The 27,453-nt window shown below is 46.9% G+C and overlaps 1 long non-coding RNA gene across 1 annotated transcript in view; it reads right to left on the bottom strand.

Moving 5' to 3' along the window:
- The window catches only part of LOC142830387 (uncharacterized), a 33,391-nt gene extending 9,407 nt beyond the window's left edge, over positions 1–23,984 (bottom strand). The window contains exon 1 of the long non-coding RNA XR_012905584.1: positions 22,094–23,984. This is a non-coding gene — a long non-coding RNA (uncharacterized LOC142830387). The remainder of the gene's footprint in view (positions 1–22,093) is intronic.
- Positions 23,985–27,453: the final 3,469 nt, after the last annotated feature.

Below are 27,453 nucleotides of genomic sequence, written 5' to 3'. Positions count from 1 at the left end.
AGGTGGAAATGCCCATTGTGATCCTGGGCAACCCAGCCAACCTCTTGGTCCCCTGGCTCATGAAGCCTTACATAAGCAGCCTGGACCCCAGCAAGGAGGAGTTCAGCAACAGGCTGAGCAGGTGCAAAATGGTGGTGGAATGTGCATTTGGATGTTAAAAGGAGATGTTCAGGAGGCTCCTGACTGGTTGACCTCAGCAAATGAAACATTCCCTTTGTGGTATCGGCCTGTGTGTGCTCCATAATCTGTGGGAGAACAAGAGGGAGAGTGGGGGCTGAGTCAGAGAGTTTACCAGCACGATCAGGAGAGCACAGCAAGGGGCAGCACTAATCAGAGATAACCCAAAGGACAGTTTTTGCAAGGCCAGTTTTGAGACTCTTCCCCAGGGCTCTCCACAAGATGCCCCTGCATTCCCTGTGTTTCCCTTTAATCCCTCACCCCACTCCAGATCAAGCACTAAAAAGACCATTGTAAAGACATGAGTTTTTATTTGGGAAAAAACAACAGGAAAATGAACAAACGGGAAGGGAAGGGGGGCTCAGGAATGCAGGTGCCTCCTGCCTCCTCAGGCCCAGGAGGGCATGGCTTCCCATTGATTCCCCTCCCATGTCCTGGGGTCCCAGCAATCCCTGGGGATCCTGAAAGGGGACACCATGGGGTAGGAGGAGGCGGCACCAGCAGTGTCATTGGGGTGGGTGGTGTTCTGAGAGGTGGCCAGCAGTCAGGGAGATAAACATCATCTCATACTGCCTCACAAGCTGCTCCCTAGTGGCACTCTTCTCCTGCTGCCCCACAATCTGGTCCAGGCACTCGGCCTGGATCTCCTGAACAAGGGAGTTCATGCAGTCCATTTGCTTGAGGAACATCTCTACCCTTGTCCATTTTCACCTGCAGATCTGAGCTAGGTGGGCAGATGCTGTAGAAGGTGGAGGATACGCTGAGCTGGCTGTTGGTCGAGCTGCAAAGAAAAGTTATAAGGGCAGACATTACATGTGATACATTGTGATTTCTTAGCATACACTGAAGGTCTCTGTAAAGACAATGGAGAAGTGTTCCATGCAAGGCCAAATGTTTGCTTTAAAGCAGTTACTTACATCAGGTGACCAGACATCTCAGGGGAGCAGTGGGATGCACTCAGTCCAGAAGCAAGCAGACATGGTAAAGAGCCAGCCAGGCCAGGATCCTGCAGGTGGGAGGCATGGGGGAGGGAGAGGAGAGGGTGGCTTCCCACTGTGTCCAGCACACACAGCCTCATGGGAGACACTGCTACTTTCCCAGCCAGAGCAGAAGCCTGCAGGTGGGAAGGGGCGGCTTCCTGCATTATCTGGGGGTATGTCTACACTACCCCGCTAGTTCGAACTAGCGGGGGTAATGTAGTCATCCGCAGTTGCAAATGAAGCCTGGGATTTGAATTTCCCGGGCTTCATTTGCATGAAGCCGACCGGCGCCATTTTTAAATGCCGGCTAGTTCAGACTCCGTGCCGCGCGGCTACATGCGGCACGGAGTAGCTAGTTCGGATTAGGCTTCTAATCCGAACTAGCTGTATGCCTCGTGGAATTGAGGCACGCGACAGGCTTTGTAGAGTGGATTCATCACCTAGAAAATTGACCGTATGCGACTACAGTCAATGTAAAGTCCTAGTGTTGACCCGGCCTACGACATTATTCGTATGGAAGCACAAGAACTAATCAGCAGTGATTTATGGCAAAAGTCCATCTAGTTTGACAGTTGGCCAGTGCACTCTGTGTATTTTGCAGCCTTTTATTTGTTCATATTGGGCACTCTGTGTCTAAGGCTTTAATAGTCAAAATAAGTGCTAAGAGAACAGCTTAGCTTACAACCACTGAGTAGCACTTATTCACTCAAGTAGTCCATTGGACTTTAGTGAGACTACTCACATGAATACGCATTATAGTTGTAAAATTAGTATGTTAACAAATAGAGAGCTCCAGTTTTCAAAGGGAGGCAGATTCAGGGGTTTGGATCTCACTAGGCTACCATGTAAGCTATGACAAGCAAGGTATTGGAATGCACAAGTTTTTCTCTTTTTCCAAAGTTAATATACGTCTACTAGAAGACTACTCAGCTCCTTAACTCAATTAATTTTGGGGTTTTGGGAAATAAAATGAAAATGTCCATGCTTCACTTCAGTCGTTGTTCTGGGGATCGTGGGTTCAGTGTGCAGGCTGGCCTCGGGAGGAAGGACTCATCGGAGCAGCTTAGGCCAGAGGAGACGTGCCTCTCCATGGCAGCTGCAGTGGGCATAGCTGGGGAAGGGGTGCATGTCTAGGTTTGTCTGCTACCTGCAGTCCACAGCCAGAGTGAGGAATGCAGCAAAAGGTGCACTTTTTCCTCACTCTCTGATGAAGGGGAACAGCTAGCAATGTTCCTATACAAATTGGGGGTGGTGGTGGAGAAAGGAGATTCAGACCTCCCTGCCAGCCTTAAAAGGCATCTGGCAGGTGAGAAGCTCAGAGTTGGGGCAATCCCAGACACGGGTGGGGTGCACCCCCAGTTAGCCCCTTTCACCTGCCTTGTGATTTTTCTCTCTTTTCTGTATGGTTTTATGAGAAGAAATCCCATTCCAGGCACATCCCATTTTCCTGGTACAACCAAACCCTGACCTTGCTGTAAGTTGTGATAAGAGGAAGCTTTGTACCACATTTAGTGCTCCTATTTCTTACTGTTTAGGAGGAGTTCTTGAACAGACAAACAGATGGACTCTCTCAAATATATAGTAGATACTTAGTGAGCCACAGGGTTTCAAATATGGCTTTCCTCTTTGCCCCTTCCAAGCCATGGCAAGAAGAGATGGATAGAGCCAAACACTTACTGAAATACACCATGCTAGACTGTAATTCCAACAAGAGTCTGATGCATCTTTCTTACAAACAGGTTACCTTGGCTGAACCAGTCAATACCAGCAGGATGATAGTGTTCAACCATGGTTGGGGGGAACGGAGAGCTGTGATGACAACGAATGTCAAACATGGTTTTGTTTATAGTAAGAGACAAGGCCTAAATGTCATTTACAGTTTAAAGTACTCGTGGGCTGTTGTGATGAAGAGGTTTTCCCCCATAAAAAGGACACTCACTTGGAATCAAATACCACTTAAATATTACACACATGACTAACCTTCCTGCCTGGAGTAAATTAATTACATCAAAAATAGGAACATATGGGCCACTCTCCCATCTGCCCTTTTAAACTATATAGTCTCTGTGCTGAAAGATGAAACAAGAAAAGTCAAACATGTAAACCTAAACAGAATTGCAGTTTTCATAGAAAAATCCCAAGAGAAGATATGGAGAAGGTGGAAAAGATTGGGATTTTCCATAAGAGAAAAATCCTGGGCTGCCCTCAGTTTATATTTATCTTGTACTCAAAACCATCTCTTGAAGACCATGTTTAAGATAGCAGGATAGTGAATTCTATGTTATCGCTGGACGAATAGCCTGTGGTTCATTGCAATTGATCTGGTCAAGTATTATTTTTATTGTGAGCAAAAGCTTTAGAGTTAGTTTCTATCAATGATATATGATGATCCCCATGTGTTTGGCATGCAAGTACCTCACTGTGTATTGGTACCCGCCTAACACCCTGTGAGACAGAGTAATGCTGTTCCTCCCCTTTTACAGGCGAGGAACAGAGGACAAAGTGACTTGCCCAATGTCTCAGGAGCAGAGAACTGAACACAGCCCTCTTGAGACTCAGGATAGGGCCCTAAGCACACAACTTGATGGGAGCTTTACTTGGAAAAGGACATCAGGATCTGGCACCAGCCCCCTCAGTCACCAGGTTCTATCCTGCACATGTTGGGGAATGGACTCAATCATCTGAGTGTTCTTTCTATCCCTGACTTCTATGATCCCAACGTTAGCAGAATGATTGATTGACATTATTGTGCCTTTCACTAACCCTTAGTTAAAACCCAGCTGACATGCCTGGCTATTTTAAATAGATTTTTAAACACATCATTTACCTAATAAATACCAGAGACCATGCAGAAATAATTTTCCATTCTACTGGTTCATGTAAGCTTGTCAAATTAAACCACAGGAAGTGAAATGAAATTGATTTGTAAATCCAGCTCTGCTAAATGTGCCACACTCTCCAACTACTGTTTGACATACAAACCTCTTATACCAAGGGATCTTCTACTTCCTCTTTTGTAACATATTTCTGGTTTTATTGAAGGGGATGTTAGGCACTTTTCTGGGGACAGAAAGGTCTTTAAACTACAATCAATATGGACCCAAGTCTTGGGGGACGAAGGAATTTTTTTTAATCTTCCAGAGAGACAGATGCTCTAGCTCTTCTTGATTATACCTAACCTGATTTAAACTACCCTGGATAGCCTGAAATGATGCAGTTGCATAATCCTGTGTGCATACATTGAAAAGGAATGGCTAGAGAAGGTTTTCAAAGGGCAATGTTTAATAAGGAAATCCCTGCAGAAGAAACCTTGTTTACTGTGGTAACCTAGTGTAAAGGCATTGAATTTGTAACAGCTACATAAGGAGAGTCACAGGAAAGATTTAGGGCACATTTTTTAAAAATGACTAGTGATTTTTGAGTGATTCACATGGACTGATTTTCATGAAGTATTCATGTGTTTCATAAAGTATTTCATTTGAGTATTCACTGTCTGTAAATTAGCCCGTTAAAACATCTCAAGTTCAGCACCTAACAGCTGAGGCACTTAACTCACTAGGAACTTCGGAAAATCTGAGCATAGCCATATTTGAAATGTTATGATGGAGATGCACGGCTCCCTGCAAGAACGGCTTTGATCTATGGACAGTCACTGATCCTCACTGAAGCTAATGGGCTTGTTAACCCCCTTCCATTCAGACTCAGTGCAGGAACAATTAAATATCCTTTGTTTAGTGATTTGTTTCCATTGTTTCATCTCTGTCCTCAGACTAGATTACAGGCAGTCCCCGACTTACGTCGGATCCGCAGTAACGAACAGGGCCCTCCCTCTCCCTGGTCTCCAGCAGACCAGGGAGAGGAAGCAAAGCGGCGGAACACGCGGGCAGCGGACAGCCCAGATGCGTCTGGGCTGTCCGCTGCCCACGTGCTCCGCGGCTTTGCTCTGCTTTGCTCCCCGTCCCCCTGGTCTGGACGGGGAGCAAAGCAAAGCTGCGGAGCACGCGGGCAGCGGACAGCCCAGACGCGTCTGGGCTGTCCGCTGCCTGCGTGTTCCGCCGCTTTGCTCCCCGTCCCCCTGGTCTGCAGACCAGGGGGACGGGGAGCAAAGCAGAGCAAAGCCGCGGAGCCTGAGGGCAGCAGGACAGCCACGGCGCGTCTGGGCTGTCCCGCTGCCCCCGTGCTCCGCGGCTTTGCTCCTGACGCCTGTGGTACAGCAGCTGGGGCGCTGCCGGTTGGTCCCGTAGCGCCGCTCTGGGCGCCACTGGACCAACCCAGCAGCACCCCAGCTGCTCTGCTCCAGGCGTCCCCAAGTCAGCCGCTGCTGAAACTGACCAGTGGCTGACTACAGGAAGCTCCTGCCCCGGGCTTCCTGGAATCAGCCGCTGATCAGTTTCAGCAGCAGCTGACTTGGGGATGCCTGGGGTTCTTAAGTTGAATCTGTATGTAAGTCAGAACTGGCGTCCAGATTCAGCCGCTGTTGAAACTGATCAGTTTCAGCGGCGGCTGAATCTGGACGCCAGTTCCGACTTACATACAGATTCAACTTAAGAACAAACCTACAGTCCCTATCTTGTACATAACCCGGGGACTGCCTGTATATGCAAAATAAGCGAGAGTGGTAGCCGGTGAGCTGTGTGTGCTGTGTGCTCAGAAGCAGTGATAAAGCTAGGAGACAAGAAGAGACCCACATGTATGTAGTGTGGTCTTGAAAACAGGCCCAGCCAGAGAGAGGTTTTGGGTAGAGTACTAACTAGCAAGGCAGGCTTGGAATTGTGAACAAGGAAACTGCATCCTCTATTGTGTTCAGAGAAAGAGGACCTTGTGTACACTTCTTGTATCATAGAATCATAGAATCATAGAATAATAGGACTGGAAGGGACCTCGAGAGGTCATCGAGTCCAGCCCCTCGCCCTCAAGGCAGGACCAAGCTCCGTCTACACCATCCCTGACAGATGTCTATCTAACCTTTTCTTAAATATCTCCAGAGAGGGAGATTCTACCACCTCCCTTGGCAATTTATTCCAATATTTGACCAGCCTGACAGTTAGCAATTTTTTCCTAATGTCCAATCTAAACCTCCCTTGCTGCACTTTAAGCCCATTACTCCTTGTCCTGTCCTCAGAAACCAAGAGGAACAAATTTTCTCCTTCCTCCTTGTGACACTCTTTTAGATATTTGAAAACCGCTATCATGTCCCCCCTTAATCTTCTTTTTTCCAAACTAAACAAGCCCAGTTCATGAAGCCTGGCTTCATAGGTCATGTTCTCTAAACCTTTAATCATTCTTGTCACTCTTCTCTGTACCCTTTCCAATTTCTCCACATCTTTCTTGAAATGTGGCGCCCAGAACTGGACACAGTACTCCAGCTGAGGCCTAACTAGTGCAGAGTAGAGCAGCAGAATGACTTCACGAGTTTTGCTTACAACACACCTGTTGATACAACCTAGAATCATATTTGCTTTTTTTGCAACAGCATCACACTGTTGACTCATATTCAACTTGTGGTCCACTATGACCCCTACATCCCTTTCCGCCATGCTCCTTCCTAGACAGTCGCTTCCCATCTTGTATGTATGGAACTGATTGTTCCTTCCTAAGTGGAGCACTTTGCATTTCTCTTTATTAAACCTCATCCTGTTTACCTCTGACCATTTCTCTAACTTGCTAAGGTCATTTTGAATTATGTCCCTATCCTCCAAAGAAGTTGCAACCCCACCCAGTTTTGTAAACACATTGGATTGCATTAAAGAAATATCCCACTCCATCATCAGCTTTTCATTGGACCTCGCAGGAGCATTCAGCAAAACCCTGAATCTCGGCTAATCTCTCAGGCCAAAAAGGGAAACAAACTTTCTTTCAGTTAAGATAAAGTGAATTTTAATGGTGAGTCAGCATGATCCTTTTAAAGCATTTTGTCTCGAGATATGTTCCATTTCCAGAGAAAGATGATCTTGTTTTGCATCCCATATTATAATTAATTATGTTGTCTATCTACTGTGGCATTCATATTTTTCCTTGTGCACTGTATTATTATATCCAGTCAGTCAGAGTCAACCCCGGTACAATGTTACCTACCAGCCCTGTGCTCTTGGGGAGCCAAGGAGTGACACTCATAGAAAACCATTCCCTTTCCCCAGGCCTCTGCTAGAATCAAAGACAAAGCAATGAAAAGGCCAGGGAAGACACACCTAAACTGCTTCAGACAAGGGTGATAGAATTAAGGAAACACCCCAGCCTCATCTGCATGGAAAACAGCACAGATAGGGTACGTCTACACTACAGCGCTAGTTCGAACTAACTTAGTTCGAATTAGTTAATTCGAACTAAGCTAGTTCGAACTAGCGCATCTAGAACTAAAAACTAGTTCGAACTAGCGTTTTGCTAGTTCGAACTAGCGCGTCCACACTGATTGGACGCAGGGGGGCATTTAAGGGCAGCTGAAACCGGTTCTGGAAGGGCATCAGGTCAGCAGTTGCTTTGGGTGGCTGCTGTCTGAGACTATCTGAGGCTCGTGCTTAAAGGGACCCCCCTGGACAGCCGGTTCTCAGCTTTTCCTGCTTGCTTGCCAACCTCGCCGAGGGACAGCAAAGCGTCGGTCTCTGTGCCCATCTGTGTCGGTGCTTCCCTTCGGGGGGGACTGCCGCAGGTGGCAACATGGAGCCACGGCTCCCCCTGCACCTTCTGGTGCACGTTCTGGACTTGCTGCTGCTGCAAGCCTGCCAGCAATGGCTCGAGGCTGCCTGGCACCACCTGGGGAACGTCAGCCCCCTGCCTCTCCGCCTGGCCGCCCTGGGGGCCGTGGAGGAGCCGCGGCGGCGCCCTGGCACTGGCGTGCCCCGCCGCATCTGGCGTCTGGACACCAGCAGCGACTGGTGGGACCGCATCGTCCTGGAGCGCTGGGACGACCGACAGTGGACCCAGAACTTTAGGATGAGGAGGGACACCTTCCTGGAGCTCTGCGAGTGGCTCGCCCCTGCCCTGCAAAGAAGGGACACTCGCATGAGACCCGCCATCCCCCTCCAGAAGCGGGTGGCCATCACCCTATGGAAGCTCTCCACGCCGGACAGCTACCGATCCGTTGGGAACCAGTTCAGCGTGGGGAGATCCACTGTTGGAGCACTGCTCATGCAGGTACGGCGCTCGTCGGCCACCGAGCCGGGGGGGAGGGGGGCTGCGAGGAGGGGATGGGCCGCCCCAGGGACAAAGGGGGGGGCGGGAGGAGGCGAAAGCGCCCCGCACCGGAGGGGTCGGGCTGTCCCGGCCGTACTACACGCCGCCAGGTGGGTTGCTTCCGGGAGTGGGGCACTACCAGGGCACGCACGCTCCCAGCCACCCGGGCGCCCCACTGATTGGCGCTTTGCTGTGTCTCTCTCCGCAGGTGGTCAAGGCCATCAACCGGGTGCTGCTCCGCAGGGTGGTCCACCTCGCCGACCCGGACGCCGTCATCCGGGGATTCGGCGCCCTCGGCTTCCCCAACTGCGGGGGGGCCATCGACGGGACGCACATCCCCATCCGTGCCCCGGAACACCAGGCGTCCCGTTACGTGAACCGCAAGGGGTACTTCTCCATCATCCTGCAGGCCGTGTGTGACCACCGGGGACATAAATGTGGGCTGGTCCGGCAAAGCACACGACGCACGGGTGTACCGGAACTCCTCCGTGTGCCAGCGGCTGCAGGACGGGACCTTCTTCCCCGACCGCCACATCAGGGTCGGGGACGTGGACATGCCCGTCTGCCTGGTGGGGGATGCCGCCTACCCACTGCAGCCGTGGCTCATGAAGCCCTACACGGGGCACCTCAATCCCTCCCGCCAGGCCTTCAATGCCAGGTTGACCAGGGCCCGCATCGTGGTGGAGGGGGCCTTCGGGCAACTGAAAGCCCGCTTTCGATGCCTCCTCACACGTCTGGACCTGGCCGAGCACAACATCCCTCCCGTGGTGGCGGCATGTTGTGTGCTCCACAATTTGTGTGAGCGGAAGGGGGAGGCTTTCCTGCCAACCTGGATGGCTGAGGCTGACCGCATGGCTGGACACTATGGTCAGCCCCGCACCGCTGCCATCCGGGAAGCCCAGCGGGGGGCCATCCGGATCCGGGAAGCCCTGCGGGAGAGCGTCCAGGTGGAGGAGGAGGAGGACTGACCTCTCCCTGCATGCCCCACCGGGGCCTTCTTCCACCCTACCTCCTCCCTTCCCCTTTCCCCTCCCTACCTACTGTCAAATAAAGACACCTGTTTTTCAAACAAAAACATCTGTTTATTTCACAGAACTGGGGTGGGGGGAGGGAGGAATGAAGGTGGGAGAAGGGAGGGGGAAACCTGGGACGAGGGAGCTGGAAGGGGAGGGGAGGGAAGGGAGGAAGGGAAAGGAAAGCTCAGGGGTGGGAGTCCGGCTGCCTCTCCCGTCTCGCCACACTGCGGGTCCGGGGGCGTCGGTGGGAAATGGTTGTGGGGGGTGCAGAGGGGACAGGGGGTGTGGAGGAAGCAGGAGCGGAAGCAGGAGCGGAAGCAGGAGGAGCAGGGGGAGCAGGGGGAGCAAGAGGGGGAGCAAGAGGGGGAGCAGGGGGAGGAGGAAATGGAAAGCGGTCCAGCAGGCTCTGGAGGTGGCCTCACAGGGCACGGCCCTGCTCCTCCAGGGCCTCCAGACTCCTCCGGTGCAGCCTGAGGTCCTCCTGGACCCAGTGGTCCTGGAGACGGAGCTGTCGGTCCAGGAACCGGAGATGCCGCCTCTGGTAGTCCTCCTGGTTCCTGGCTGTCCTGCTTGCCCGGGCGCGGGCGGCTGCTGCAGGCGGTGTGGTGCGCCCTGCAGGCCCCGGTGCTGCAGCTGTGGTGCAAGAAGACCAGCGGTCAATTTCCCCAGGGGCCCAGGTGTGTGAAACCCAGCTCCCCTCTGCAAGGCCAGGGCCCCTGCAGGATCCCCAGCTGCTGCTCCGTGGTGGGCAAGGCCCAGGCGCACGGTCCCGGGGCTCCCTCTTGCCCCAGCCCCCCGTACACATAAGGGGAACACGAGGGTACTCACAGGTGGACGCCTCCCCGGCCTCTGACAATGCAGGCGAGCGGGTCTGTGGCGTGCCTCGGGGGTCCCGGGTCCTGGGCAGGCTGGCAGCAGGCTCCTGGCTCTCAGAGCCCTCTTCCTCCTCCTCCGTGTCCAGGAGCGGTCCCTCTGCCCCAGGGTCAATCACGTCCCGGGGGGCAGGGACGGCATGAGGCCCCAGGATGCGGTCCAGGGCGTGGAAGTGGGGGCAGGCCTCCGGGTCGGCCCCTGGCAGGCAAGCCCGGGAGTAGGACTGCCGCAAGTCTTTAATCTTGCAGCGCACATGCTCCCGGCTGCGCTGGTGGCCCCTGGCGGCCAGGCTGGCAGCCATGCGTCCGTAGACGGCCGCGTTCCGGTGGCTAGTGCGGAGATCGTGGACATTGGAGGCTTCCCCCCAAACCTCGATGAGGTCCACGATCTCCGCACTTGACCAGGCGGGCGCCCGCCTTTTGCGCCCCCGGGCAGTCTCCTGGGAGCCGCCAGGCTGGTCGTGGGGAGCAGTGGAGGGCTGGGAGCCCTCGGATGGCTGGCTCATCGTGTAGCAGGTGCAGGCTGTGCAGGCACGGGTGCTTGCAGCCTTGCAACTGGCACAAAGTGAGTAGCCAGCCCGTGGCCCTTTAAGGGCTCCGGGGCCGGGAGGGGGGCAATAGAGTTTCCCTGGTGTTGGCCAGAGTGGCCACCAGGGAAACCTGGGAAGCCTTAGCCTCCCACTAGTTCGAACTAAAGGGCTACACAGCCCTTAGTTCGAACTAGCTAGTTTGAACTAGGCGTTAGTCCTCGTAAAATGAGGTTTACCTAGTTCGAACTAAGCGCTCCGTTAGTTCGAATTAAGTTCGAACTAACGGAGTGCTAGTGTAGCGCCTAGGAAAGTTAGTTCGAACTAACGTCCGTTAGTTCGAACTAACTTTCTAGTGTAGACATACCCATAGACATCTCCATTAGCATACAGAATGGAGACCAACTCTTCCAAAGCAGGAAACGCACTGAACTATGGGATACCAAAAACAGAGAAGCAGTGCCTGTTGGGAAATCTCTACTCCAGATGCTAATAAACCCAGGCCTGCTCAACCCCAGATTAGTCATTATCTGACCAATTCTAGTAATGGATCCTATTGACATCCAAAATACTGAAACTGCCTAGTTGCATTGTGAGGTGTTCAAGGAACATCACCTATAGCCAGGTGTGATCAGTCTCTATTGTCTCGCCTGTTTACCCATAAACAAATCCAGTGTTCTCTTTGAACTATTGTCCTATCCCTATAAAAACTCCTACCCTTGTCCAAGAAAAACTGTTCTGATACCTGGATTTAAACTGAATCAGTTCCATTGAGACTTCTTCATCTCCTGTCTGATCGTGCTGGGGGTTCTGCTCCGCTTGTCTCCTGCTCTCTGGACCCCCAGCTCCCATCACCATCTGGGAATCCCAATCAGTGCAAGCTCCACGGAGTGGTGAGGTCTCTCTCTCTCTCTGTGTCTCTCTTCCCCCTACCCCACCCCACCCCAAGCATAGCCTCCTGACTCTGCCCTATGTAAACTGTTAATATGGCTAGCTAGCCCTAACATTTGTGATCAGTTTCAATTTAGAGTTAACATTTTAACTGTTAGATTTAATATTGTAACTGTTTTGTGTGTTTGGTTCCCTATACATATAATAAATAACTTTGTTAAGCTGGTTGCCTCTCTCTCTTTCTTTCTTTCGCTCATTCTTCCTCAAGGGGTGCTGTTTTGGCTTCCCCATTCACTCTGCAACAACGCTTCTTGTACCCAAGCTAAAGATCCCTGTAGTGCCCAAAATCCTGTGGGCATGTCTACACTAGCTCATTAATTTGAGCTAGGTAGGCAAATCAGGCTACCAGAGTTGCAAATGAAGCCCAGAATTTAAATATCCTGGGCTTTATTTGCATGTTCCTGTCCGGCCGCCATTTTAAAATCCCCCTTAGTTCGAACAAACTGCCCGTGGCTACATGCGGCAGTTTAAAGTTAATCCGAACTAAGTCCTTAGTTCAGATTAACTGTTACTCCTCGTGGAATGAGGTGTAACAGTTAATCCGAACTAAGGACTTAGTTTGGATTAACTTTAAACTGCCGCGTGTAGCCGTGGGCAGTTCATTTGAACTAAGGGGGATTTAAAAATGGCGGCCCGATGGAAACATGCAAATAAAGCCCAGGATAGTTAAATCCCAGGCTTCATTTGCAACTCTGGTTGCCTGATTTGCCTACCTAGCTCAAATTAACAAGCTAGTGTAGACATACCCTATGGGGTTTGCTCATCGTGTGGTTTACCTGAGAATGATTGTGGTGTGAAAGTGGGGATAGGGAAAAGCTGAACCTGGGGGTTTATGAGGATGGGAGCTTAAAGTGCTGTATAATCCAGCCCACTGAGTCCAAAGACTCATGAGGGTGCAGTGTGGCATTGCTGTTAAAACTCAGCCTGCTGAGTCCAGGGATATATATGGGGTCATCTTGGGAGTGCTGATTACCCAGTCTTCTCAGGCATGCTCTGTTAGTGGGGGTGAGTGTCTGTGTGTGTTGGGGAAGAACCCCATCCTGAGGAACCTAGTTCCTGCAGGGGAGCTCCAGTGGGAGGGGGAATTGGCAGCAGGGAGAATTCAGCTCCATAAGGGTACGTCTAAACTACATAGCTCCGTTGACGGAGCCATGTAGATTTGTTTATTTGGCAAAGGGAAATGAAGCCGTGATTTAAATAATCGCGGCTTCATTTAAATTTACATGGCTGCCGCACTGAGCCGACAAACAGCTGATCAGCTGTTTGTCGGCTCAGCGCGCTCGTCTGGACGCTCCCCTGCCGACATGAAAGCCCTTTATCAACATCCCCTGTAAACCTCATCCTACGCGGCATAAGGGGGATGTCGATAAAGGGCTTTCAGGTCAGCGCGGAGCGTCCAGACTAGCGCGCTGAGCCGACAAACAGCTGATCAGCTGTTTGTCGGCTCAGCGTGGCAGCCATGTAAATTTAAATCGCGGCTTCATTTCCCTTTGCCTATCTGTCTAATCTACACGCCTCCATCGACAGAGGCATGTAGTCTAGACACACCCTAAGAGAGCTCAGGTAAGCACAAGCAGCACACTGATAGAATTGTTAACCTCCCCCCAGTCCAATAAGAGTAACCCCAATAAATGAGCATACCCCAGAGTATTGGGCAAATCTGGTAACAACAACTACATTCTCCTACACTCTAGAGTCAGTAGAATCACACTAGGGAGGAGCTTGGCCAAATATTTTTAACATTTCCCTCACTTCTGGAATACTGGTACATTTCCCGGTCGTGAGGAAGAAAGAAATTCCATAGAGGACATTCATCAATTTCAAGGCATTCATTGTTTAAAAAAAATCAAAACCTTTCAGGGAAAATATATTTATTTATGATTAATGTTCATAATTTACCTTTTAAAGTTTAACCCAGACCAAATTTATCCTTGCAAACTGTACGTCTTGACAGGTGGTGTCACAACTATGGGAGACTTTTCTCCCAACAGATGGCCTGATCTCATACTCATCAAAGTAAATGGTAACATTTCCATTGATTGTAATGTGAGCTGGACCAGGTCCATGGGCAGCAAGGTTCTTCTGACACTTTTTCAATCTACTTTCTGTTTTCTAAGGGGAACAGTGCAGTAAATTTAATTTGATTTCACTTTGTAGCATTTATCTGGATGATACTGGGATTGTTAGATTTTAGATTATTTAAAACTAACACACTGCAGAACGGCCATCTTAATGTAACCCTTCTGCCAGGTAGTGCCAGCAGCAACCAGGGTCGGGTTCAATATCATCTCACACGGAACCGACTCGAACCCCCACCCAGTAGTCCGGGAAATTCACACACCCCAGGCGCCTCTCACAGGCAATGCTTTCCCACTCACAAACACAGAGTCTGAGTGTAGAAAAGAAACTTTTAATGAAAGAGAGAGAAAAGTCACATGACATTAACTTGGGAAAATGCTACAGAGTTCATAACCCCCCTCCCACGAGTAACCATCCCAGCTCAAAAGGACTGAGCAATGTCTTTTGCCTCTCAGGCTCACTAGTCCAACAGTGTCAGGGTTCCATTCACTTACCCAAACTTTCTCCGTACCCCACTTCAAACCCCCCACTTACAGCTCTGTCCAGTCAGTGCAGACCCTGACACAATATCCTGATGACTCCACTCCTTGAGCCTGAGGCCATGCCACCTTTGAGCTGCTCCTGTGGTCCTCTTGCCACTGTTCCTACAACCGCCCGCCGGTCGCTCTCGCCAGCTGCTCCACTGGCTGTCTGCCACCGCGCCTACAGGCTGCCTGCTGGTTGCTCCCACCAGCCGCTCCACTGGCCGCCTGCCGCCGCACCTACCGGCCTCCTGCCAGTCCTTCCTGCCAGCCGCTTGCCGCTGCTCCTACCGGCCTCCTGCTCGTCGTGCCCACCAGCCACTCCACTGGCTGCAAGGGGTCTGGCTCCAGGCCAAACCAGTGACTTCAGCTCTTAGTGATTTCAACTCTTTAGCCACCACCTGCGCTGGCAAACGATTCCAGCTCCCACTGGACTAGCAAAAAGACTCCTGCTGGGGTCTGCTTTAGGTCTGTCCTTAAAACAAGGAGGAAAGAGGCAGGTTGCACCAGTCTTACAACTCACACCTGGCAGGCATGAGCAGGCTGACTCAAGCCATTTCCCCCTAGCTCAGAACACTCAACTCTGGAACAGAGAGGCTTGTTCATCTGAGACCTCTTACAATGATGGTGTCTCTCCTGCAAGCACTGGTGTCATATTTTACAGTTCCCAAATGTAGGGGTAGCATGATTTGTGACCCCCACAGCAGCCCAAATTAGTTACAATACATCACATTCCATTCCAACAACTGATCCTCCGTCAGCCCTGGCTGAATTGGATTTATATAGCCACACCCCAAATTCCTTCCCCCTCCTGGCATGAGCTGTATTTACATATCAACAGTTAACAGTTAATTATCTTGCAGAGCTAAACAATTTGGCTATTCTACACTGGCGGGTTATTGCACAAGAACGGCCGTTCTTCTGGAAAGCATCCACACTGCCCAACGGCTCTTGCGCAAGAAGATTTAGGCTATGTCTACATTGGCGGCTTATTGTGCAAGAAGGGCTGTTCTTCCGCAGAGCGTCCACACTGCCCGCCTGTTCTTGCGCAAGAAGATTTACAGTAAAGCGCAGTCAGAGAGGGCTTCTTGCGCAAGAGCTATGCTCTTTTGTAACAGGTGTAAGTCCTCTTGATGTTCTTGTGCAAGAAGCTGCCAGTGTAGACATAGCCCTACAGTATGGCATGGTAAGAGAGGGCTTCTTGCGCTAGAGCTATGCTCTATTTTAACAGGTGTAAGCCCTCTTGCGCAGGAGCTCTTGCGCAAGAGGGCAGTGTGGATGCTTGGCAGGGGTTTCTTGTGCAAGAAAGCCCTATGGCTAAAATGGCCATCAGAGCTTTCTTGCACAAGAAAGCATCCATACTACCATGGATGCTCTTGTGCAAAAGCACAGCTGGCACATGGCAGTGTGGACGTGTTCTTGCACAAGAACCCTTCTTCTTGCGCAAGAAGACGCCACTGTAGACATAGCCCTGGAGTGAGCATACCCATCCCCAGGGCAGCTCTCTCCTTTTAGCTGGCTGATAGCAAGTAGCAGTTTAAGCCCTGCTTACATTGACATAGAAACCACTGATGTTGCACTTTTATCACTCTTATGGCTTAGAAGGCAAAAACCCTAGGCTATATTTACACTGTAGGCTTCTTGCGCAAGAACTGTTTTGCACTAGAGTTCTTGTGCAAATGATCTTGTGCAAGAGTGCATCCACACTGCCATGTGCTTTTGCGCAAGAGATGTGCTTTTGTGAAAAAGCGTCCATGACAGTGTGGATGCTTTCTTGCACAAGAAAGCTCTAATGGCCATTTTAGCCATAGAGGTTTCTTGCACACGAAACCCTTGTTGCCCATCCACACGGCCTTCTTGCACAAGAGCTCTTGTGCAAGAGGGCTTATTCCTCATGGGGAGAGGAATAATTCTTGCGCAAGAAGCCCTTTGTTCTGATGCTTTACTGTAAATTTACTTGCAAGGACCCGTGTGCAGTGTAGACGATCCGCAAGTTTTTGTGCAAGAGCAGTTGTTCTTGTGCAAAAAGCCTGCAGTGTAGACGTAGCCCTAGTGTAGAGGCAGTTGGACCAGCAAAAAAGGTCCTTTATTGGCATAGTTTACTCCCTGTGGAGAACTGGTTTAAGCTACTGGTAAAAATTCTCTGCAGAGGGAGCTTACTGAGATATTTCTACCACTAGATCTCTGTTGACAAACCCTTTCAAGTGTCTTGAGGAGCTTTTGGGTGTTCTATTTAATTCAGGATCCAATTAATAGTTTTGCCCTGACCGACATCCTTTACCTATTGTATAACATTATTGATTAATCAAAGTTAATGCTCACAGCCCCTGCTTGATGCATAATGCTTTGGTATTTGCCTGCATCTAAGTATTTACTACTTTATTGATATGCTATTTATTTCTTTGTTGAATAGTGCTAGATGTTTAATTATGTAAAACAAAGGTGTAAACACAGTGGCTGCGTCTAGACTGGCAAGTTTTTCCACAAAAGCGTGTGCTTTTGTGGAAAAACTTGCCAGCTGTCTACACTGGTCGCTTGAATTTGCGCAAGAACACTGATGATCTAATGTAAGATTGTCAGTGTTCTTCTGCAAATACTAATGCTGCTCCTGTTCGGGGAAAAAGCCCTCTTGCGCAAATGTATTTTTGGCGAAAATGGCGATCGGGGCTTTCTTGTGCAAAACCGCGTCTAGATTGGCACAGACGCTTTTCCACAAAAAGTGCTTTTGCGCAAAAGCATCCATGCCAATCTAGATGCTCTTTTCTACAAATGCTTTTAACGGAAAAACTTTTCCGTTAAAAGCATTTATGGAAAATCATGCCAGTCTAGACGTAGCCAGTGGCTAAAAGCTACCAGAAGATCTGCATAAAGCTAATATCTAACAATATACTTTTTTAAAAAGTCAAATTTCAATAAAGCATGGAGAGAAATGGTAAAGGCAACTATGTGTTATCGAGATACTGAGGCCTCTGCCACATTCAGACTGATTTGAAATCTGTTTGAAAAGCAAAAGGCTGTTTACTTATTTGAGATTGTGGATATGTACAAGCAAGGCACTTACCTATTATTCGGTGCCTTGAGTAACTAAGTCAAACAGGAGTATCAGCAAACTTACTGGTTGCTCATAGAAAGACAACCAGGAACATTAGCTCCCAACAAACCTTATCTTTCACAAAATCCAGATGCCAGTACCCCACTCATGCTGATTAGTATCTTACTCCACAAAAGAGCTGTTGAAACTGTTTTTGAATAGAAAATTGGATTTTGATTAAACCCTTCATTTTGTGAAGAGTGTCTGCTTTCCTCAGAAAATTTCTATGTTTAATTGAAAAAAAAATTTTTTTTTTGCTCAGAACTGGCTTTGGACCAATCACTGTTGGTTTTTCAAAAAAAAAAAAAATCAAAGAACTGTAAGCTCTTACTGTCTACTTTGTACAGTGTCTAGCACCATAGGGCCCCATTCTTCATAGGCCATTAGGACCTGCCATAAACTTGGTTATTAAATGGAAAAACACTCAAGCAAATTCGAATGACAACGGGGAAGCAGGTTCTGCAACTGAAAGCCCTTCATGGAGTTTGCTCTTTTACCAGATGACTCCCTTTTAAACTCAGTGGAGTTTGGCACAAATACCGCAGCTGATGTGAATTAATTATGGCAGATGGGCAGAGGGAGAAACTGATCTCTAAATCAGGCAGCTCCTAAGCCATTTAGGTTTTTTTCTGGATGAGACAAAGCACTTGAGTTTAGGTCAAATTGAACTAATATGTGCTAACAAAGCCAGTAACTAAAACAGAGGGAAACATTTTGTAGCTTGATTTTAGCTGGCTGAGTCACAGACTAGGATAGACTAGAACTTGGACCAGCTAACTTCAGCTACAGATTCCCCTGCATCTAGGTTCGGAAAAAAGGTTGTGGTTAAGTCATACTTAGTTAGCATGTTTTATATGCACCCAGACTAAACTCAATCACTTTTCCTAGCCAAGACAAAACCTCAGGGATCATAGATCAAAAATCAACATATTAAAATGCACCCAGCAGTCAATAGGCAGACAGTTTAAGGTTTAAGATTTATTGTATCTTTTAATAATCCTTTGGCGTTTACAACATTTTTAGAGAGCCCCCATACATTTCACAAATGTGCTATAAAACAATCCTAGCCTTAAAACAAAGCAGTATCCTCATGACCTCAATTGACCCTTACAGATCCAGCACACAACTATAACACATCAGAAATATCCCTCCAGATCTCAACAGCCATCAAATAACTTCCACCTCCAACCCCCACCAAGGCACTTTCCCAGGAAAAGCATGGGAGACGAGATAACACTTACCACATTTGCTTGATATTCATCTTTTCGTTGCTACTAACTTAGGATGTCCCCTTACATAGATTTTTATAGATCTTCTCCATGCACAACAGGGGTGTTTGAGAGAATAAATACATGAGAGACTGAAGTTCTCAGATACTACAGCATAGAAGTACATAAGACAAATAGGCTGCCAAATACCCAAGCTGCCTCTGGACACCTTGCAGTAGTAGTGATCTCCAATGTGACTACAGTGCTGTCTCCCTGTGCTGAAGCAGAATAGCCAAAGTACCGTTGTTAGGAATCAGCAGTGAGGTACAAGTACATACCATAGCACTGAGCTCTGGAGGAGCAATGTTATCAATGAAATGACCGAACACCTGCTGACTGGACTACATCTGGGGGTGCACCTTCTAACAGTGCTGTGACAGACATTTTATACTCTTGGCCCTAACACAATTGTGTCTCTCCCCATTTAGCTGATTATTATTTATTCTACAGTAATGCCACTAGTCCTTATCAAGGGGACTTTATTGTGCTATACAAACAGGGTTGGTTTGGGGGGCAGCAGGCAAGCAAGCAGGTGGGATCTTGGGTATCAGTTCTTCTGGGAGACACTGAACTGCTGCCCCCACTTTTTTGTTGCTCTGCTCCTTGGGGGATGCTTTTTTTTGTAAATGTGGACTTTAATTTTTTAAATACAAAGGAGTTCAAACTAGTCCTGCAAAGAGTGTGCGTAAGAGAGGTTTATGAAAAATGTGAGTGGAAACAGTGATTGGTACAATGATTTTGTTATAACTCTCTAAAGATTTATACATAATAAAGGATTTAGGGAAATTACCTTCTGGGATCATGGTGGGGAGCTCAGCCATGGCTCTGAGCTCCCTCAGCTGGCTCTCCTACTGCTGCTCTGCCTGCTCAGCAAGGCCAGGACCGGGTGAGTGTGGGCAGGGCTTCTGGCCAGCGGGGTCAGGCCCGGGCTGCTTCTCGTACCATTCCCCCAATCCTGCTGCACTGTCACCAGTCCCCCGCCGCCCATCACCCCACAACACAGTGCTCTCCCATCCCCCTTACACAGCGGTTCTCAAACTTTTTGACCCACCTGGCTCAATGCAAACCTTCCCATGGACCACCAGCTGCTAATGGAAACTCGCTGTTAAATACATAATTACACCTGAGCTATTTTGCTGGTGCTGCAGCTAGGGAGAACAGTTTAATTCAACCAGTAAGAAAGGAAATATTAAATTATTAAACAGACTAAGCGCTTTAACTTTCTCATGTTCGTTTATCAAACTTCATTTTAAATAAAGTAAAATATTAATTTATGTCAAACACAAAAGATTCCTGTGTTTTCTTTATATATGGCAGAGGTAGAGAGCCTTTTATGGATTGCTTGGGGTCTGACCCACAGGCAAAGTGAGAAGCAAAAAAAAAAAAAACCCCAAAGAAAAAAAAAACCCCTCAACTGATGTGGCCCCTAATTGATGCACTTCACTCCTCTGGCACTCCAGCACCACTGGGGGAGGGGGAGGAACAGGGTGGATTGGTGTCTGGGTACAAGTGGGTGGGGGCCATTTAATTGCCTTTGCGCCCCACGCTGGTCTCAGGCACTGCCTCCTGCTGCTCCCATTGGCCAGATTCTAGTCAAAGGGAGCAGCAGGGCAAACCTTGAGGCAGCATATCTGTGTGGTGCTGTACCCTCAGCCATGGGAGGGGGAGTGCTTCTTCCCCATGAGCCAGATTGTGCAGTGAGACTCAGGTCTTTCTCTCTTCCCCACCCCTAGCTGGGAGCTGGCACTGGCCTCCAACCTTCCAGGGGGTGAAGGGAGGGCGAAGCTTTAGCTCCAGTGCCGGTTTCCTGCTGCGGGAGGAAGAGGGGTTGAGCTCGAGCTGTGGAGCCCCCTCGCGCTTACTCGGGGGGATATGGGTAGCTCATTTGCACTCTTTGCATATACCTCTCCTGTATACTGGCTTGAGTGTGTGCCAGAAATGTTTTTGACCTTCCTGGCAAAATGCCTAGGGCTGCATTATTAAAGAGACAATCCCTAGCTGTTAAGGGATTAACTAGCTGTTAAACTCCAGCCACATGTGGAAAGCACCAGTTCTGGTGTTTGACTTGTGGGCTGAAAGGAAGAGTGACAACTGCATGTTTAACTCATAAAGATGGCAGTGGAGTAGAGCAGAAGATAGGAGGAAATGAGAGAGCAAAGATGAAGGGACAGAAGGAATAGCAAGTGGAGAAAAGAATGGTAAGAGGAGGATTTCTTCTCTTTGGTTTTATCCTTCCCACTAGGCCCAATATTTATTCTACCCATAGTTTTCTCACCTTTCCTTCTATATACGTTCCCCATGTTTGGCTAATGAAATGTAGCTCTTTCTCCGTCTCCTGGGATACCAAGCAGACCATAGGAGGAGTAGGATCTGTTCTATACATGGAGCTTCAAAAACCCTTTCAACAAAGAGAGACAACTATGGTGGGATTTTCTAGGGTTCCTAGGAGACTCTTAATGGGGATCTCTATGGGAATCAGGTACCTAAGTGTTTTAGGCTATTTTAAAAATCCCAGACTATATCCAAACTCTGGGAGCATCTCAGCTATTGCTTTACAGGTGGAATATAGTGAAAGAAAGTTTACTGGGTTTTGGGACCTTTAAAAAAAGGGAGAATAAAAGGGCAGCTTCTGAGCGCTAACATTCTCTACAAGGAATCCCAAGACTGTCAATAGCCCTGTTCATAGCACCCCTGAATACTCAATGCCTGCTAGGCTAGCAGGATCTGGTCCCTGAATAGGAGATTCCAGAGAACCACCAGCTAGGGAAAACTTTACGCAAGTAAACAATCTGTTTACAGTGAAGGTAACAAATGACTCCAAAGGAGACTCAGTGACTAGAATTTTCAAAAGCATCTTTTAAGATGTCAGAGCTGAATGGCAATACCCTACTCTCTTTTTTACAGTAGGGCTAGCATCTTTGTCCTCTTCTGTGTTTAATCCCATGAGACAGGTCTTCCAACCTACAAAAAGTTTAGTGTGGAATGGGACACTCTGTCTGGTGTTTACATGTTCTTTAGGTACCCCACATGTGCAGAGTAAATTAGAAATCTGTAAGACCATAACATGTGAATTTGTTGCTCAGAAACAATCATCTTGTTCAGTCCCCTCTTCCCCAAAATAAACTGTTTCTATTAAGTTTCACCTTTCCCCACAATATTAATAGCTGAGTTGCTTGCTAGAGCTATTACTCCTTTGGCTCTGACTGTCACAGCTTTGTGCATGTATGCTTCCTGTGAATGTGTTACCTCCCCAGTACCACAAACTCTGATGTGACCGTATGTGCAACAGATAACCTATCAAACCAGAAATATTGGGTTTGGTGGTGGTGGAGGAGGGAGAGGAAGTAGTTGTTGCTTTTTAAAGTTAAAAAAGTATGTGGGTGTGGCTTGAATTGCTTCACAGACTTAGATGTAAATAGCTGAAGAGATATTTCCACTCACCTCTGTACTGATATTTGATCGTTTGTAAACTACAGTAGACTGAAATGGTCCAAACATAATCTGAAACAAAGGGAAAATTGCTTGGTTTCAGCTTTCATTATGCACTTAAGGCTGCCAAGGTTCATTAGAAAGTTTACTAAGTTTCTTGGATTTTCCTACAGATATAGGCCCAGTTCCATCCCTAGACGTAGGACAGCATCTGTCTCCTAATTGACATCTTGTAAAATTTATGATGGCTTAAAGTTCTACTGTGAAATCAGGGAAAATGTGTCCATTTTGACAGAGTTTTGAGTTTAAAACCTAAAACCGAAAGGAGAATGAGGGGATACAAATCTCTGCGGGGACCAAATCCCAGGGGAACAGGCCTAGGAACCCCAGAGAAGCAAAGCTGCTGAATTTCAGCCAAGTCTCACTAACACAAAATGAGACCACTGGGACTCAGAGACTCCTTTTTAATGGGAATATTATTCCCTTCACATGTTTTTACATGGCAAAGATTTAATTTCTCTCAGGTGGTCAGGGACTTTAGGCAACTTCTTTTGTAGATGAAGGTACACTCCCACAAGGTCTTGGTTATAAGGCAACCCCTCCTGCAGCAGGCTGCTGGTGAATCAGCACAGTTTCCCCTTCCATAGTTCCCAGTATGTTCACAACAGCTCACTTGCCTTAATAATTCTCCTCTTTGGAGCTAATTTATTACCAAAATACAGATTAAATAATCCTCAACACAGGAAGTCTCAAACAAAGTCCATTTCCTTCACCTGCTGAAGATAGTCCTTGTCACCCTGATCTTCACAACAGGTGTCCTCACCAGCCTCTCTGCTGGCAGCCCTTCCAGATCATATTATGGTGTCTTCTGCCACATTGAGGCTCTGCTAAGACAGACACCCCATCTCTCCCAGGTAAAGGAGAACTCCACTCTTTCTCCACATCCTTCCTCACTCCTGAAGTTCTCTCATTGTTCTCCTGCAGCCAGCTCTGGCATGAAGGTATCCTCAGGTAAGCTCCTTCAATCCCACCCCTCCAATCTTCAACACTCCATTCCAGGGCTGTGGCCTTCCAGTAAGATATCACCACTCTCACCTGCTCTTATCCTGGATGACTCAGTCTGTACTTTAACTAGGGATAGAACAGTATAGGTCAGTGGTCCCCAACCTTTTTGAGTGGTGGGCGCCATGTGGTGGTGCCAGGCCACCCAGGGATAGGGCTGCACATGAGCAGCGTGACCACGGCGGGGCCGTGCATGTGTTGCGCACCCAGGGCAGGGGCCGCACATGCACCGTGCTCCCGGGGGTGGCACTAGGCGGGCGCACATAAATGCCCCAGTGGGCACCATGGCACCCACGTTGGCAACCACTGGTGTAGGTGATAAACTGATAAGCAAAAGCATATAGGTTAATGCTACAGACTACACGCATTCCCCCACCCTTGCCAGTACATTTTTTAGCAGGCTGGCCAGCAGCCAGGTTCAGTCCTGGCTTGTGCTGGGTCCAGGACCTACCCCTGCTGCAGCTCTGCATTGAAAATGTATTAGAAGGTAGTCGGATAGGCGGCCTGGCTCAGTTGCAGCTTATGCTGGGTCCAGGAGCTCAGACACTCCCTCCCCTACAACGGGCTGCTGCCACCCCTATATCAGAGGCAGCAGCATGGGGCAACAGGAATCCGGTCTGCAAGGGGAGCTGTTTTTTAAAACTGGTTCCCCTCACCAACCAGCTCCGGCCTGGCACCCAAAGCTGCTGCAGAGGCAGCAGTGTAGAGTGGCAGAGGGCTGCTCAGGAGTGGGGCCAGATTGCACTGCCTGCCAGCCCCACTCCTGGGTACTATAGAATAGTTGTAACCGATAAGAATTCATGAGGTTACTTGATTGTTCAATTAATTGATATTTAACATTCCTAGCTCTATCCCTCACTTACCAGGTCTCTCCACCTTTTGGCTCCTGGTGCTCTCTTTTAAGTCCATCTGGGGATCAGCTGACCAGTCCCCCTTACATTAGCTTCTTTGTTCTTAAAGGGCCAATGCTACTTTTGACAGTATCTCTTCAAAAGTGACCTCTAGGAGTGCCCCCATTGCAAGCCTGGAGATCTGGGCCCTGAATATTGTATCGGCACATGCAAAAACATACAACTGTATTTCCAGGTCACTGCTCAGTTAGCACCTTTGTGAAACCTGTGCCTCGTAGCCTGAGAAAACATAACACAAATGAAACCTGTGCTAACCACAGTGTGACTGGAGAAACCATTATGACATTTTCAGGCTTTAAACAACACAATAAACAAACAAAAATTAGGGCTCATGAGCCTGTTCCTGCTCCCTTTGTTATCGCTGGCTAAATTCCCATTGGCTGCAGCTGGAGCAAATCTGCCCCTAATGTTGTTCAACCTTGCTTTCAGGCTGTATCCCTGTTTTTCCAAAATTCCCAAGAATTTTAAATTTTGGGTTTGAATGATAGCTTATTTCTGGCTGACCTGCTCTGTTTGAACTGTAATGTGTTTTCAAGTGTTGGACTTATTTTTAATCTACTGTATTAGTGTACAAACTTAATCAAGAACAAAATGTTACCAATGCTAAGTTTTGTTCCTACATGTGCATATCAGTTCAAAGTTCTCTAATTCTATAAAGATCTCCCTCTGACATCTGACTCATTTCTGAACATTAGTACATTCTTTTCACTGTAAATATACCGGGGGCGGGTGGCAGCAGTGGTGGTGAAGAGACAAACATGAGCTCCTATTAAATACAACTCTCTTGGCTTACAAGAAATACTATAGGGCAGATTTTAACAATTAACATTCCTACCATGTATGCTGCTATGTATAAAGCTAATGAATTTTCCCAGTACTTCTCACTCAAATATACATTCAGTTTATTTTCTGTTATTTGATGTCAGTGGTGAATGTAACATTCCTCTTCCTTCCCACCCCCATTCAAAAAACAAGATTTTATCTCTCCCTTCCCAATCCCCTTTGCTTATCCTATGCCTATTTTTCTGAAGCCTGACTTTTAGGTCAGCATGCTGGTAAGAGATTAATTTTACCCTGCAAGAAACACCAAGCAAAGTATTTCTGCTTTGACATATGAGAAGCCTGTTATAAGAGTACAGTTTTTTTAAATTAAATATTAGGCAAAATTAAATCCAATTGTGGTTCATACTCCTATGGAAAATATTTCTGTTCAAAACAGCCCTCCATGATATATGCCTAAGTAAGTGAAAACACAATAAACATACAGCAAGTTTTAAAACCCAGAATATTCAGATTTTAATGTTTATAACTAAAAGTGGTTTAGTGTTTCATGTCTAATAATAGATTACTGCTATCACATTTCTAACCTTTATTTCTACCAGCTTTGAAGTTTGGCCATATAAAGACTGTTTGTAGAACCACACGAAAGTTAAAGCAAATATTACTCAGAGTGATTCATATGAGCAAGAATTTGCAATGAAGGAAGAGGGTTTTTTGTGTCTGTATCAAAGGAAATGAAATGTTTGCAATATTTTCCAGCTGATAAATTTATTAAAACATTTTTGAGTTACATACTATGAACACTGCTGACATAAACAGACTTTGACCTGAAACAGATTATGTTAGACTCTGTGGGGGAGGCAGAATTTAAAAAATTCCTCGATTTCACAAATTGACACAAGGTCACTGCAATCCTTAATTAACTGAATACATTAACAGATGCTATAACAGAGATGTTAAGAAAAGAAAGAGTACATTTAATCCTCTGTTCTTCATTTACTTCATCAGACTACTCTTTCAGAATGAATAACCTTTTTTTCTTTTCAAGTATCTATTTACCTTTGTGAGCTTTGCCTAGCAAAACATTTTTCATTGTTGCAAAAGAAATTAATTTGTTGCTAGTTGCCACACATTGGCATGATTTCTGCATAAAGAATGTAAGCCATCTATCTTTGTGTTCAAGATATAGTTAATCTGGCAGTTAAAATACTTTGGAAACATTTTGATGACTTATCTGGAAAAAGTAGCTTTGCGTTTTCAAAGAAAACTCAGAAATGTATGCAGGGGAAGATAAAAGATATATGAAGTGTTTGTTTTAAGCGATACTATTCATTTAAAGATCATAATGTAACCCCACCCAAGCAATTATTGTGGAAAAACAAGACAAATCTCCTTATATAGCTTTCTGACACAGTCTTGATTTGGAAAACAAAATAAGTACATTACTGTTATAGTCTAATGGATTGCAAGCTGTTTTATTAGAGTCAGCTGAGTCCTGTTTTGCATAAAAAAGAACTCTGTTTGCTATCAAGAACACATTTACATTAATAAGACTTTGACAAAGTAAAATAAAATCGCATTAAGATGATGTAAGTAGATAAGACAATGAAATCTCTTTGAGATAGTTTTGGCACACCAATTACAGTCAAGTCCCTACAGGAAAGAAACATATTTTTACACCAAGTATCCATGTGTTTTAAAGTTGTAGAGTGGCCAAAATTAAAGCCTTGTTAAAAATATTTCCAGGAAGGATGACCAAAAAAAAAAAAAAAAAAAAGCATTTTGATTCTTTTCCCTTTAAAAAGATAGGATGTCTGATAAATTACAAATTTATTTTGCAATAATACAAACAAGTTTTGTTTTCCTCCTAGCCTATAATCATTCTGATTATTGCAAGGGACTTTCCAATATAGAGCAGCTGAAAACAAGGTTTTAGATTACATGGTAATTTAGGAATGCATGAAAAGCCAAGCAGTTACCATAATAGAGCTTTGCATAAACTTCATGGCTTTTAGAGAAAAACATAATAACATATGTTTTGCGATTCATTTAAATGATTTTTCTATTTTTTGGGTTAGGGTTCTATCAAAATATTTTGGACTTTAGTATTTGCCCAGCATTTGTAGAAACTTACTTCTCTTTTAAAACTTTGATGTCTCTCTTTTCAGTTTAGTCATTAAAAGCAGGCAGCGAGGGATGATGATAATTCTGTGGATTTTATGACTAATCAGACCTTAGCAACAAGCAGTATTTCTTCTATAGTGAAACTTTAATATTCCTTTGGCCTTGTATAAACTTTCTCCCCTCTCCCCCCCCCCCATAACTGCATTATATAAACTACTTATTAGTATTACAAAACAGTTATTACATGAAAGTTAGCACTTTGACTTACTACCTGACAGGAGACATTTTTTCCTTAAATACATGCAGTATTGGTGGGTTGACAAGCATTTATCTATGTCCATTGCCTTTTTAATTAAGCAAAAAATGCAAGAACAAATTAGGCTCATGGAAAATCCTCGTAGGGGTAGATTATTTTCTCAGATGCATTGTGAGGTGCTTTTCCCATAGTTATCCAGTTAACTGTTACACTTCTGCTTTCTGACCTTTGATGTATTA

Source organism: Pelodiscus sinensis, chromosome 8 (genome assembly GCF_049634645.1).
Source record: "Pelodiscus sinensis isolate JC-2024 chromosome 8, ASM4963464v1, whole genome shotgun sequence".
In the NCBI taxonomy this organism is placed as follows: domain Eukaryota; kingdom Metazoa; phylum Chordata; order Testudines; family Trionychidae; genus Pelodiscus; species Pelodiscus sinensis.
Note: the sequence above shows the minus strand (reverse complement) of the source record. Positions and strands in the feature narration are given on the sequence as shown.